Raw genomic sequence first — 12,871 nt, 5'->3', positions numbered from 1 at the left:
ATTCCTCTATCTCTGGATGCTACAGCTGCTGCCAACAATTACCAGGTAGTGTCCTGGTGAAATATGGAATTATAGATCACAAATACTAAGCAGCGCTTGGAGCATACAATTAATAGGGAAGAAAAGTATTTATTCATATATTGGTCAAATATAGTGTATAAAATGACATATGCAGTTACAAACAAACTAAAAAAGGGGGGAGAGATAATCCCCACATATAATAAAAAGTCACAGCTTATGCATAAAATAATACCACTGAAGGGTGAAACAGTGAACAATAAGTGAAGAAAGGAACTTGCATGTACTCAGACTAAATGTCTTTATGTTCACAGTTTGTATCCAAGCAGTTCCAAAGTCAATAGTATCTATTTCTGTTGGTAACAATTAGTTACTTAGTATGAGAAAGTGAGCTCAAGGCAATGTCCCGGTATATTGAGGAACAATGCGGGATAAACGGAGTATCTGCACAGCCCCGTATCAGCCCTTTATGGTGTAGGGGTAGATGTCTCACATCCAGGTGGGGGGATAATCACCTGGGATAAATACCTGTATTGTCCCTGGTGTAGTCACCCGGTGGAGCTTGTAGATGAAAGGCTCAGGCAGCGGTGCGGTCAGCGGTAATTCCGTGCTGTGGGATGCAATCTCTCGTATAGAGCGTCCCTGGGTTCCGAGATGGTAAAGTGGCAGTGAGTTCAATAGTACCTCAAAATGACTCGCTGTCTCATAGAGCCGGCTGCAGAGTAAGTTCGGCGGTTGTGGTCTGTAGAGCAAACCGCCCAGGAAGCGGGCTCTTCATATAATGGTAATATGTCCTGGAAACTCCATATGTGCAGTGACCCTTTGCTTGCCGGTCACTGTTGAACAGTGAGATATCCCGTGTAGATTGAATGCTCAGTTCCAAGGTGTAGGTGTTAGCAAAATGGCTTTGGATTAGCCACCCTTCAGCGAGTGCTAACGCGTTTCCCTGTGTATCACAGCTTCGTCAGAGGCAATGAGAGAGGGTTGTAGTCAGATACTCTTGATATAAATACCCGCTCCCATGATTGTTAATTGAAAGGTTCTGAAAACTCTCTCCTAAGTAACATAGTATTCAGCTGCGAGTAATGTGTTTTATAATAAACAAATGCGCTATACAAATGCAGTTACAATCCTACTTCTAGATTTACTGTAATATGCAGACAACAGTCTAAAGAGCATGAAATAATTAAAATATAAAACTATAAAAAATATATTTGGAGATCATAGCTGGAATATTAGATCTTAATATCAGAGTTTTTCTAAACTTTTATACAGAGTCTTTTCATTATATAGTACCACAATTTTTAATCCATTTAGCACTCAAGATGCATTTAAATATAAACACATCATGAGAAGGTATCCACAACCAAAAAGTATATAATTGTTATACACACAAATTGTTATTATTTCTTGGGACATATATCCCTTTTTGATAATTGTATGGACAATGTATAGAACATTTCTTTATATACAAATATATCCATTGCACTTAGGTACATCTTTTAATTAACATATCATATATAATCCTGTTCGTACTGAAACTAAAAAATAGTGGGATACATAATATTAATAATTAAAATATTTTATTAATATATACATATAGACTTCTCTCCCTAAAAAATCAAATGAAGGTAATTTCAACATTGCATGTGAAAAAATATTCTAAATAGTGTTACTTTACTCCACAGAAAGGAAAAAGACCTAATATGGGGAAAGGGTAATGAAAACATAATCCATCTCCTCTATATCCTGCATGTAGAGATAATGGATTATATTAACCCCTAAGTAATAGTATTCCCTTGTTGGGTGTAAATAGTTCTTATGAATAAGAGCATTTTGTGTTTATATGTTTTACTATTCATACAAATCACACTCCTAGTAGATAGTAGGGGATAGAGTATGAGATCTAGAGACCAGTACAGTACTATATGGAGGCATTAGGTGGTGCCCAATATAAAATGGGTGGTGCAGGGCGTTGTGCAGCATAGTGGGACAGCATAGTCCCTAAGATCTTGCACCTGTGCCCTACATCCCCCACTTAAAGAACACAGTTCAATTCCACCGCCTCATTCAAACCCTCAGGAGAGATGGTATTAAGTTTAAACATCCAGTATAGTTCTTGTTGGCATAGGCGTTGATACCGATCCCCGCCCCTATCTGTGCTCTTTACATGTTCCAAGCCCACAATTTTTAAACAATCCCCTTTGCTATTATGACATTCCAGAAAATGTCTGGATATACTATGGTTGATTTTGCAAATTTATGACATTTCGTCTGTGTTCCAAGAATCTCTTTTTGATAGGCCTTGTGGTGCGGCCCACATAAAATAGAGGGCAATCACAAAATAGTAGGTATATCACAAAATCAGTGTCGCAGTTCATAAATTGTTTTATATTAATTTGAATCTCTCTAGACAGAGGCGTAAATTTATTATGCACCTTATAGACATGTTTACAAGTAATACACTGATTTTTCCCACATTTGTAAAAACCTTCTGGTCTACTTGGTAGCCATTGTTCATAAAGCTAGGTACTAACAGGTTCATCAAACTCTTATTCTTTTTATAGATTACCATAGGTTTATCTGGAATGTTATTTCTAAGAATGGGATCACATTTTAAGATATAAAAAATATTATTTTAAAAAATTATTCTATCAGATGACTTACAGTTATATTTAGAAATATATAATAGTTTTTCTTCTTTTTCTTCTACTTCACGTAGATTTTCCCTATCCTTATCCTTTTTATATAGTATATCTAGCTGGCTGAGGTTTTTTGTGTCCTGTATTGCTTTTTGTAATAGTGGTTCCGGGTACAGTTTCTCATCTCAGTGATTCATCATATTCTCTGCTTGTCTATTAAAAATTTCTTGATCAGAGCAGTTCCTCCTAACTCTTAATAGTTGCCCCCTCGGTATATTGGTTTTCCATGGTCTGTAATGACTACTAGAAAAATGTAAATAATTATTGACATCCGTCGGTTTGCAATATGTTGATGTAACTATAGTATTATCTCGGATTTCTAATGTAATATCCAAGAAGTTGATGGTAGACGTATTGTAGATATTTGTAAAATTTTAATTATATGTGTTTAAATTAAGGTACTCCACAAAAGAAATGGCTGTTTCCCTAGGACCATTCCATATTATAATTAAGTCATCTATATATCGACCGTAGAGCACCAGGTTCGCAGCCCAGGGCTCACCCTCCATGGGAAGACTCAAAGTCACCCATGTAGAGGTTGGCATAACTGGGTGCGAACCTGGCGCCCATAGCGGTCCCCTTTACTTGTAGATAATAGTTGTTCTGAAATAAAAAATAGTTATGATGAAGAATAAAGTTTATACACTCCACAATAAATGTTTGATGGTCTTCTGTTAAATCATTATCCCTAGACAGCCTTGATTTGATCGTGGAAACACCCAGTTCATGTGGAATATTGGTATATAGTGCTGACACATCCAGTGTCAAAAATGCATGTGTGTCCTGCCATGTAATATTCTGTATTAAATGTAGAAAATGACTAGTATCCCTAAAGTACGATTTCAACGTGGTTACCCGAGGTTGGAGAAAGTAATCAATGTAAAATGAAAGATTAGAGACCAAAGAATTTATCCCGGAAATTATTGGGCGTCCTGGGGGTGAGACCAAAGATTTATGTAATTTGAGTAAATAATAGAAGGTTGGTGTTACCGGAAATGGAATAAACAAAAAGTTTTTTTCTTTTTTATCTATAATGCCCTTATTGTATGCTTTGTCCAATATTATGCATAATTCTACCTGGAAACGGGATGTAGGGTTCGAGGGGAGAACCTGATAAAAATTCTTATCTCCTAGTTGTCTAAGCGATTCATGTATATAGTCTGTTTTGTTTAATATAACGAGAACACCCCCCTTATCGGCCTCCTTAATAATTATTGTAGTATCTTTAGTCAAGTTCTTAAGTGCAATTTTTTCTTTTTTGTTTAGATTAGATCCGTTTTTTTTATTATCTTTCTTGTTACATAGTTTTCTAAAACCCTCCAGTGTGGTTTTATAAAATTGATCTATATATTTGGTTTTACAGGACATGGGGTAAAACTCTGATCTAGTTGTAAATTTATCTCTATTATTGATAGAAAATAGGGATATTGGCAAATTCTGTTGAAGTGGACTGCTGTCCTCTTCTCTTTGTATATCAGATTCTCCTAATAATTCTGTTAATATATTAAGTGCTGGAATGTCATAAGAGTCTAACACGATAGGTAGAGCTTCCTCTTTGTTCTTCTCAATGCTTTTATTGCAAAAATACTTTTTGCGACACAACGTTCTTGTAAATCTGTTGAGTTCCACAAAGAGGTCAAACAGGTTTGGCTCAGCTGTGGGGGAGAATTTTAATCCTTTAGTTAGCACTGAAATCTCATCGGGACTAAGGAGTTTACTTGATAAATTAAAAATCCCCATTTTCCTTTTTTCTAATAATGTTTTTTTTTTCTCTTCCGTTGAATGTGTCTTCCTCCTCTCCCCCCTCTGAGTTTTCTACCCTTGTTCTTTTGTAGGGGCTTGTGTATTGTTGTGTTCTCCTTTGTAGTTGTTCCCTCCAATCCAGATCCCGCCTCCTGGATAAAAAATTAGCCTCAATAGGCTTATTATATTTGAGGGGTTCCCTACTTGAATGATTATCCTTTGGTCTCGCTCCCATATCTCTATGTTTTTCATGTCTAGGAGTATCAGTATTATGTTTATTTTTATTGTTGAAATTATGTGTCCCTCTGTGTCAGATTAGTTATACGTCTATTTTCCTTTCTTTCTTGGTTGATAGGTCTAATTTATGTCCTTTATTCTGTTGTTCTCCCAAAGGTGAAGGATCTATAGTGGGGATGACGGCCACTAAATCTTTTGAAATTTCTCACCTCACCTCTCCTATAATCCTCTGTATCGCGCATAAATTTTTTCTTTTTGTTTTCCACTAAAGTTTTTTCGTATTCTTCAATTCTTTTATTAATCAGAAGGCCTTTTTCCTCATATCCCTCCTGTTCCCTATACGTATCCATTCTCTTTTTCAGTACATTTATTTCCTTTTCAGGTGCAAGATCTTAGGGACTATGCGGTCCCACTATGCTGCACAACGCCCTGCACCACCCATTTTATATTGGGCACCACCTAATGCCTCCATATAGTACTGTACTGGTCTCTAGATCTCATACTCTATCCCCTACTATCTACTAGGAGTGTGATTTGTATGAATAGTAAAACATATAAACACAAAATGTCCTTATTCATAAGAACTATTTACACCCAATAAGGGAATACTATTACTTAGGGGTTAATATAATCCATTATCTCTACATGCAGGATATAGAGGAGATGGAGTATGTTTTCATTACCCTTTCCCCATATTAGGTCTTTTTCCTTTCTGTGGAGTAAAGTAACACTATTTAGAATATTTTTTCACATGCAATGTTGAAATTACCTTCATTAGATTTTTTAGGGAGAGAAGTCTATATGTATATATTAATAAAATAATTTTATTATTTTAATTATTAATATTATGTATCCCACTATTTTTTAGTTTCAGTACGAACAGGATTATATATGATATGTTAATTAAAAGATGTACCTAAGTGCAATGGATATATTTGTATATAAAGAAATGTTCTATGCATTGTCCATACAATTATCAAAAAGGGATATATGTCCCAAGAAATAATAACAATTTGTGCGTATAACAATTATACTTTTTGGTTGTGGATACCTTCTCATGATGTGTTTATATTTAAATGCATCTTGAGTGCTAAATGGATTAAAAATTGTGGTACTATATAATGAAAAGACTCTGTATAAAAATTTAGAAAAACTCTGATATTAAGATCTAATATTCCAGCTATGATCTCCAAATATATTTTTATAGTTTTATATTTTAATTATTTCATGCTCTTTAGACTGTTGTCTGCATATTACAGTAAATCTAGAAGTAGGATTGTAACTGCATTTGTATAGCGCTGATGTTTATTATAAAACCATGTGAACACATTACTCGCAGCTGAATACTATGTTACTTAGGAGAGAGTTTTCAGAACCTTTCAATTAACAATCATGGGAGCGGGTATTTATATCAAGAGTATCTGACTACAACCCTCTCTCATTGCCTCTGATGAAGCTGTGATACACAGGGAAACGCGTTAGCACTCGCTGAAGGGTGGCTAATCCAAAGCCATTTTGCTAACACCTACACCTTGGAACTGAGCATTCAATCTACACGGGATATCTCACTGTTCAACAGTGACCGGCAGCAAAGGGTCACTGCACATATGGAGTTTCCAGGACATATTACCATTATATGAAGAGCCCGCTTCCTGGGCGGTTTGCTCTACAGACCACAACCGCCGAACTTACTCTGCACCCGGCTCTATGAGACAGCGAGTCATTTTGAGGTACTATTGAACTCACTGCCACTTTACCATCACGGAACCCAGGGACGCTCTATTCGAGAGATTGCATCCCACGGCATGGAATTACCGCTGACCGCACCGCTGCCTGAGCCTTTCATCTACCAGCTCCACCGGGTGACTACACCAGGGACAATACAGGTATTTATCCCAGGTGATTGTCCCCCCACCTGGATGTGAGACATCTACCCCTACACCATAAAGGGCTGATACGGGGCTGTGCAGATACTCAGTTTATCCCGCATTGTTCCTCAATATATCGGGACATTGCCTTGAGCTCACTTTCTCATACTAAGTAACCAATTGTTACCAACAGAAATAGATACTATTGACTTTGGAACTGCTTGGATACAAACTGTGAACATAAAGACATTTAGTCTGAGTACATGCAAGTTCCTTTCTTCACTTATTGTTCACTGTTTCACCCTTCAGTGGTATTATTTTATGCATAAGCTGTGACTTTTTATTATATGTGGGAATTATCTCTCCCCCCTTTTTTAGTTTGTTTGTAACTGCATATGTCATTTTATACACTATATTTGACCAATATATGAATAAATAATTTTCTTCCCTATTAATTGTATGCTCCAAGCGCTGCTTAGTATTTGTGATCTATGATTATTTCTGTGTGTTTGAAGTTTTTGCTTGATTCATATGCCAGTCACTTTACACAAGGGCCAATCACTTTACACAAGGGTGGTTGCGTTCATGATATAATGATCCGACCACTTCTTTTTATTTGTATATGAGATCTGCGGAGAACTACTTGCGTCACTTAGGTATGACCGTTATACATTCAATGTGTGGTTAATATAAGATGGTACCATAAAAATTCCACGTGTTAAAAAATACACTTTAATATCTATACTTAATCAGTCATGTGTCTAAGGGACCTGATGACATTTACTGGTGTCAGAACACAAAAAGTATCATTCATTAATCACTTACTAAAGCTTCTAAAAATAAGGTGTTGCCCATAATAACCAATCAGATTCCAGATATTTCTCTATTGCATCCGAGAAAATGATAGATAGGATTTGATTGGTTGCTGTGGGTATCGCTTCCACTTTTAATTTTTAGAAGCTTTAGTAAATCTAACCCTGTCTTTATTAGTTGCAAGATAATAACAGCAGTTTATATTGCTCAGCTTGTATATACCCATTTCATATTGATTTGTACTTATCCGCTTTGTATACCAAAATATCTGATGTTGTAACTCTTACATCTAATATAATTAAGGTATCACTTTTTTCTGTTATTAACCAATTATCAGATCCCATATATTTGCATTACAAACATAGGTCCTGATTAAGAGATGTACGCTAACCCGGTTAGCGCACATCTCCAATATTTTGGGGTTTGCAGATGCGCAGGACCCATTCTGCGCATGTGAAGAAAGGGTCCTGTGATCTCGCTCGCAGATTCCTCCAAGCCGCAGCATGATTGACATGCTGTGGCATTTGGAGGAGCGGAGCAGGGGCATGGCTAGCCACCATTCCCGGAAACTGAGGCGTCGCCCTTTTTCCAGGACGGATGAAGCCAAGGTCTGTGTAGGTGGACGTAGATTTGCTGGCCTGGCAAGTGACCAGGAAACGATCAGGCTGCGATAAGCTTCAGCTTCCACAGCCTGACCATCACGACCAATGGTTCCTCGGCCGCAGCGCTGGGATTGCCAATGCAGCAAGGTGGGGTCTGTTTCCTACAGACATCATCTCAGTGTGTGATGCAAGCAGTTCTCCACAGACCTGTACACAAATAAAAGGGAGAGGTAGGATCATTATATTATGAATGTAGCCACTCTTTTTTTAAAGTGACAGACAGTCAAAAAAAACAAACGCTTCAAACACACAGAAATAATTATTAGGCTGTTTCCAAATGTCCAGATGTAAAAGGCTTCTGAAAAAAAAAAACATTTGAAGATGTGTCCAGGTAGTATATGTGCTATATTTACATGAGAAGAAAACAATATTATAAGAACCAGATTGATATGTGTATGGTTTACACTAGATGTGGCTTGACAGTGTTAGTAGTGAATACCAAAGTTCCAATCTGTATATAATATTGTACTTCAATTAAAAATCTTATACATAAGATGGCCTGTGTGCAGGGTCGGACTGGCCCACAGGGGTACAGGGGAAATCCCCAGTGGGCCCCACTGACTGAGGGCCTCCTTCCATCCACTTGGGGTAAGTTTCTAGATTGTGCACTTGAATTATATGTCAAAAATGTGGTGCTTAGTTCGTTTCTATGGAAACTACTGTACATAAAAATTAGCCCTCCTGACATTCAAAGTAGGCATTCTTGACACACCCTTGTGTTGTTCTTTATAAAGGGGCCCTGTGTTTTGCAGGCTGATTATATCCTATCTAATGTGTGGGGGCTGGCCACACCCCCTTAGGAGAATGGCCACACCTCTTAAGCATGTGCCCCTACCACTGCATTCCCTGGTGGTCCCTTCATGACCCAGTCCGATACTGCCTGTGTGTGTTAAGACAGTGCTATTAATAATAATAAATTACATTTATGATACAAAATACAGTGAAATATAGAAACAAACATAAACTCCAATTCAGTTCTGTTAAATACAAATATCCATGGTCTTCTCCTTTCAAAAAAAATCATATGAGAATCTGCTTATTTGCCATGGACAGATTGCAAATATCAATTAAATAATGTGTATAGATCAGTAAATGGATCAGTGGGAGGGTTTAAAATGCAAAGGAGAAGGGAGAGATTCCGCACAGAACCAAGAATTAGAAAATATTGTAACCAACCATATTGCAATTATAGATATAAATCATCATAACTCCGTTTTGGTGGTGCTCCCACAGCCTAAGACAGAATATAACCAAACACTAAGAAAGAAGTAAGGCTAATTGTTGGGGCACACTTAGAAGAAAAATTCAAAGATATTAAGTTTAAAAATTAACTTTTATTATGTATATTAAAAATAATATTCAGAGGTACCAGTAGTAACAAATATAAATAAATTGGCGAAAATATTTATTAAGACAATTTCTGCAATTCACATACCACACAAGAAAAATAATAGTGAATATACTTTAATGAAATAGGAGAGTACCACGGATAATGGTATACAAGTTACACCATGTGCCGTCCTATTAGCCCCATTGGAACAGTGCAGTTATTTTTATCCTACAGTACCAGGTCTTCCTAGACGGTCTCCCATACCAGTACTAACCAGGCTTTTACTGTATCGCTTCCAAGATCAGACGGGTTTGGGCATAATCAGTAAGATATGACTGTAGGTTAATCAATATCACTGAAAATAATTGGGGATCTGCCCTATGCACACGGTATAAACTTGTAATGAAAAAATGTAGGACTCTTTGCAACAGAAACGTCCAATTGATTGGTGATAAGTATTCAAAAGAAGGAATGCAGAGGCATGCCTTACTAGTGATGCACACATTTCATAGTAGATAATATGACTGAAAATAATGAAGATGACATCGGTGTACAACACATGTGATAAAGTCCTAAATCAATTGGTATTAAACAAAATAAAAAGAAATATTAGTAAATAAACTACGTAAGTTAGCCAAAAATAATTTAGAGCAGCACCTAAATGTCTCTTGAGCTATACATATGCACTCAACACAGAGGATATAAATGGTGTTTGGAAAATGTGGAAATTAACGCTGCAGGACTGTAACCAGGAGATATCAGTGATATCCCCTACGTTACAAAGTACATGAATAGGAATCTTACTTAAAATGTACTAAACTAAGGAAAATTCGGGGTAAAAACTATAGTTATAGAATCATGAATAGACCCCTCAGTGTGGTCTGGAACTGAAGCTGTTAGCTTTAATATATCCAAGCACAAGATGTTTTGTGTGTGTATATATATATATATATATATATACATACACACACACAAAACATCTTGTGCTTAGATATATTGAATTAAAGACATGCAAATAAAAATGTCAGCACAGCAAGTAATATAACAGAACTTATGAACGATTAATCTGTGCCCGCAATAGGTCCAGCCCTCCCTGTCTCTCACTCCTGAAGTAGCTCCACCCACATCTACAGCTCCTCCCACTTTTGCACCATATCCCGGGGTGAGGGGGGCCCTGCCTAATTTGTCAGTACCGGGCCCCACCATTTCTGATGGCAGCCCTGCTTACAACACACATCACTCGGGCGATCAGGAATTCGTATGACACTAACCATATAGCATCACTTACAAAAGATGAAATCTGCAGGACTGCAGAGCAAATTGCATTGCGTCCACTTAAGTACATAAACAAAAGGATGGCAGGAGTGGCAAGGTTTTGCATGTTCTCTCGTGAGAGAAGCTTGGTGATGTTTATAACTAAATGCAATAATTATTTTTAGTTTTACAAGACAATATTATTTTTCATTAAAAAAAAAAAAAAGATTTAAGCGTTGAAGATGCAGCATTTATGGGGGCATTCCTTGGTTTGCGGGTGACCACTGAAAATATTTCACCCTGCAATATATTTTTATTAACACATCTGCCAAACAATTTTAATGTGAAAGTGAATTCCTACCAATATTATAAAGACTTTGAAATATACAATTGAGACATATATAGTATAATAAATACTGTACAGTTCACAAGTTACCATAGGCTCTTATTTTCAGACATAAAAGAGGCTAATCCGAGTAGCATTTAGAAAAACAGAAAAGGTAAAAATTGTTCTAACGTTGCAGCAGGCTGGACTTTGCAATAATGTCCCATCATGCACATTTCCAGCAGTACCTACAATTTTGAAAAAGTAGAAGTATTTTTTTGCAGGTTATAAACTACCTTTATAGGTAATCTCTATACTATGAAATCACATTATATATATATATATATATATATATATATATATATGTAGAAGAAGTGTGTATGGACCAGCGCCAAACAACAAATACCCTAAAATTAAACAATATAGAATTTCTGTGTATCACAAGTGCAAAAACCGCTTTACCGAGTGGTATAAGTGTCAGCTTACATCAATAATAGTACAGTATTAGGAATATACTATAGAAGGCTAAAGTGCAAATAGTGGAATTGATAAATAGTGACCAGCGTCTTTAAAAAAAAAAAAAAAAAAAAGATATATATATATACACACACATATATATATATATATATATATATATATATATAGTCGTTAAGGTCCCGAACAAAACAAGTCCCAACACGGCACTACTAGTACAAGGTTTTGTATTAATGGTAGTTAATACATGTCAATACTTGCATCAAATCTTCAGCATGATAAATAATGCATCCACAGCATAGTGTGCAATGTGACGTTTCGGGATCAAAAGACCACGTCCTCAAGCTGCTGTGGTCTGTAAGTTGCAAATAGCTAATGAACAAGTAGAAAGTATGTCTACAACACTTACCTATATCCTCTTCTAGCTGCGTATGTACCAAACCCGGAGACCGGCCACGCTGCTTCGTCCGTCGGGTCTCACACCGATGACGTGAGCGTGATACGTCGAGTGGTTGCTAAGCAACCTGGACGCTGTCTCCGGCTCCGGGATATGGCTACAAAACAACAACAGTGAAAGAATGGTGACAAATGTCACAGTATGTGGACACGCTAATAATCCCTAATGCCTTTCTAAATTCTATATATAAGAGACAAAACGGCGCGATGCCGGAAAAAGGGCAGAAAGAAAGGGAAGTGTGTTTTGTAAATGCCGAAATAAAGCCTGTTAAAGGCTACCACAATACATGGGCCATATTAAATCATGTGCTAATAGGGCAAAGATATGAGACTGGGGAATGCGGCATAAATAAATGAAAAAGATGATGGGTGCAAAGCCTGACATATCGGGCTGTGGAATATGTGTCTAATAACTGGATGCTATAATGGTGAAATCAACAGAAGACAAAAGAACAAAAGAACAAAAACATTCAAAATTGCAAAAAATCCAAAATGTAAAAAAACGCTATTGTTCAAGTGTCGCTAAAAGGCGTTCCAATTTATTTTTTAATTCAGTCCAGCAGGTTGCAAAGTGTTAAGTCTATAAATCCACCGCGATTCCAATCTTAAAAGGATGGTATTCCTGTCGCCTCCTCTCCTCAAGGGGGGTACTTGGTCGATTATTTGATACCTAAGCGATGAAAGAGGGTGTTGTTTCTGTTGGAAATGTTTGGCCACCGGTTGGTCCATTTGTCCGCCCGTAATGGCTTTGTTGATGGCTGAGCGATGGAGGGCCATTCTTTCTCTGAAAGTTCTGCTAGTCATGCCCACATAGAACAAGCCGCACGGACAAGTAATGTAATAAATAACATACTTGGATGTGCAATTGAGAACATGTTTGATGTTGATAAGAACCCCCGTGTGGGGATGATTAAAGCTGGTACCAGTGATCAGATGGTTACATGTGACGCATGAGGGGCACCGATAGCAGCCCGTTTTTTTCACTTGGC

The 12,871-nt window shown here is 37.0% G+C and overlaps 1 protein-coding gene and 1 pseudogene across 2 annotated transcripts in view; both read right to left on the bottom strand.

Annotated features, from left to right (window-relative positions):
• The window catches only part of NT5DC1 (5'-nucleotidase domain containing 1), a 446,918-nt gene that overhangs the window by 271,442 nt on the left and 162,605 nt on the right, over positions 1-12,871 (bottom strand). The gene's annotated exons all lie outside the window — the stretch shown is intronic.
• LOC148537720 (5S ribosomal RNA) lies at positions 9,599-9,716 on the bottom strand (annotated as a pseudogene).

This window comes from Taudactylus pleione, unplaced genomic scaffold, assembly GCF_031769625.1.
Source record: "Taudactylus pleione unplaced genomic scaffold, aTauple2 ptg000046l, whole genome shotgun sequence".
NCBI lineage: Eukaryota > Metazoa > Chordata > Amphibia > Anura > Myobatrachidae > Taudactylus > Taudactylus pleione.
The sequence above is the reverse complement of the archived record's forward strand: the minus strand, read 5'-3'. Positions and strand labels throughout refer to the sequence as shown.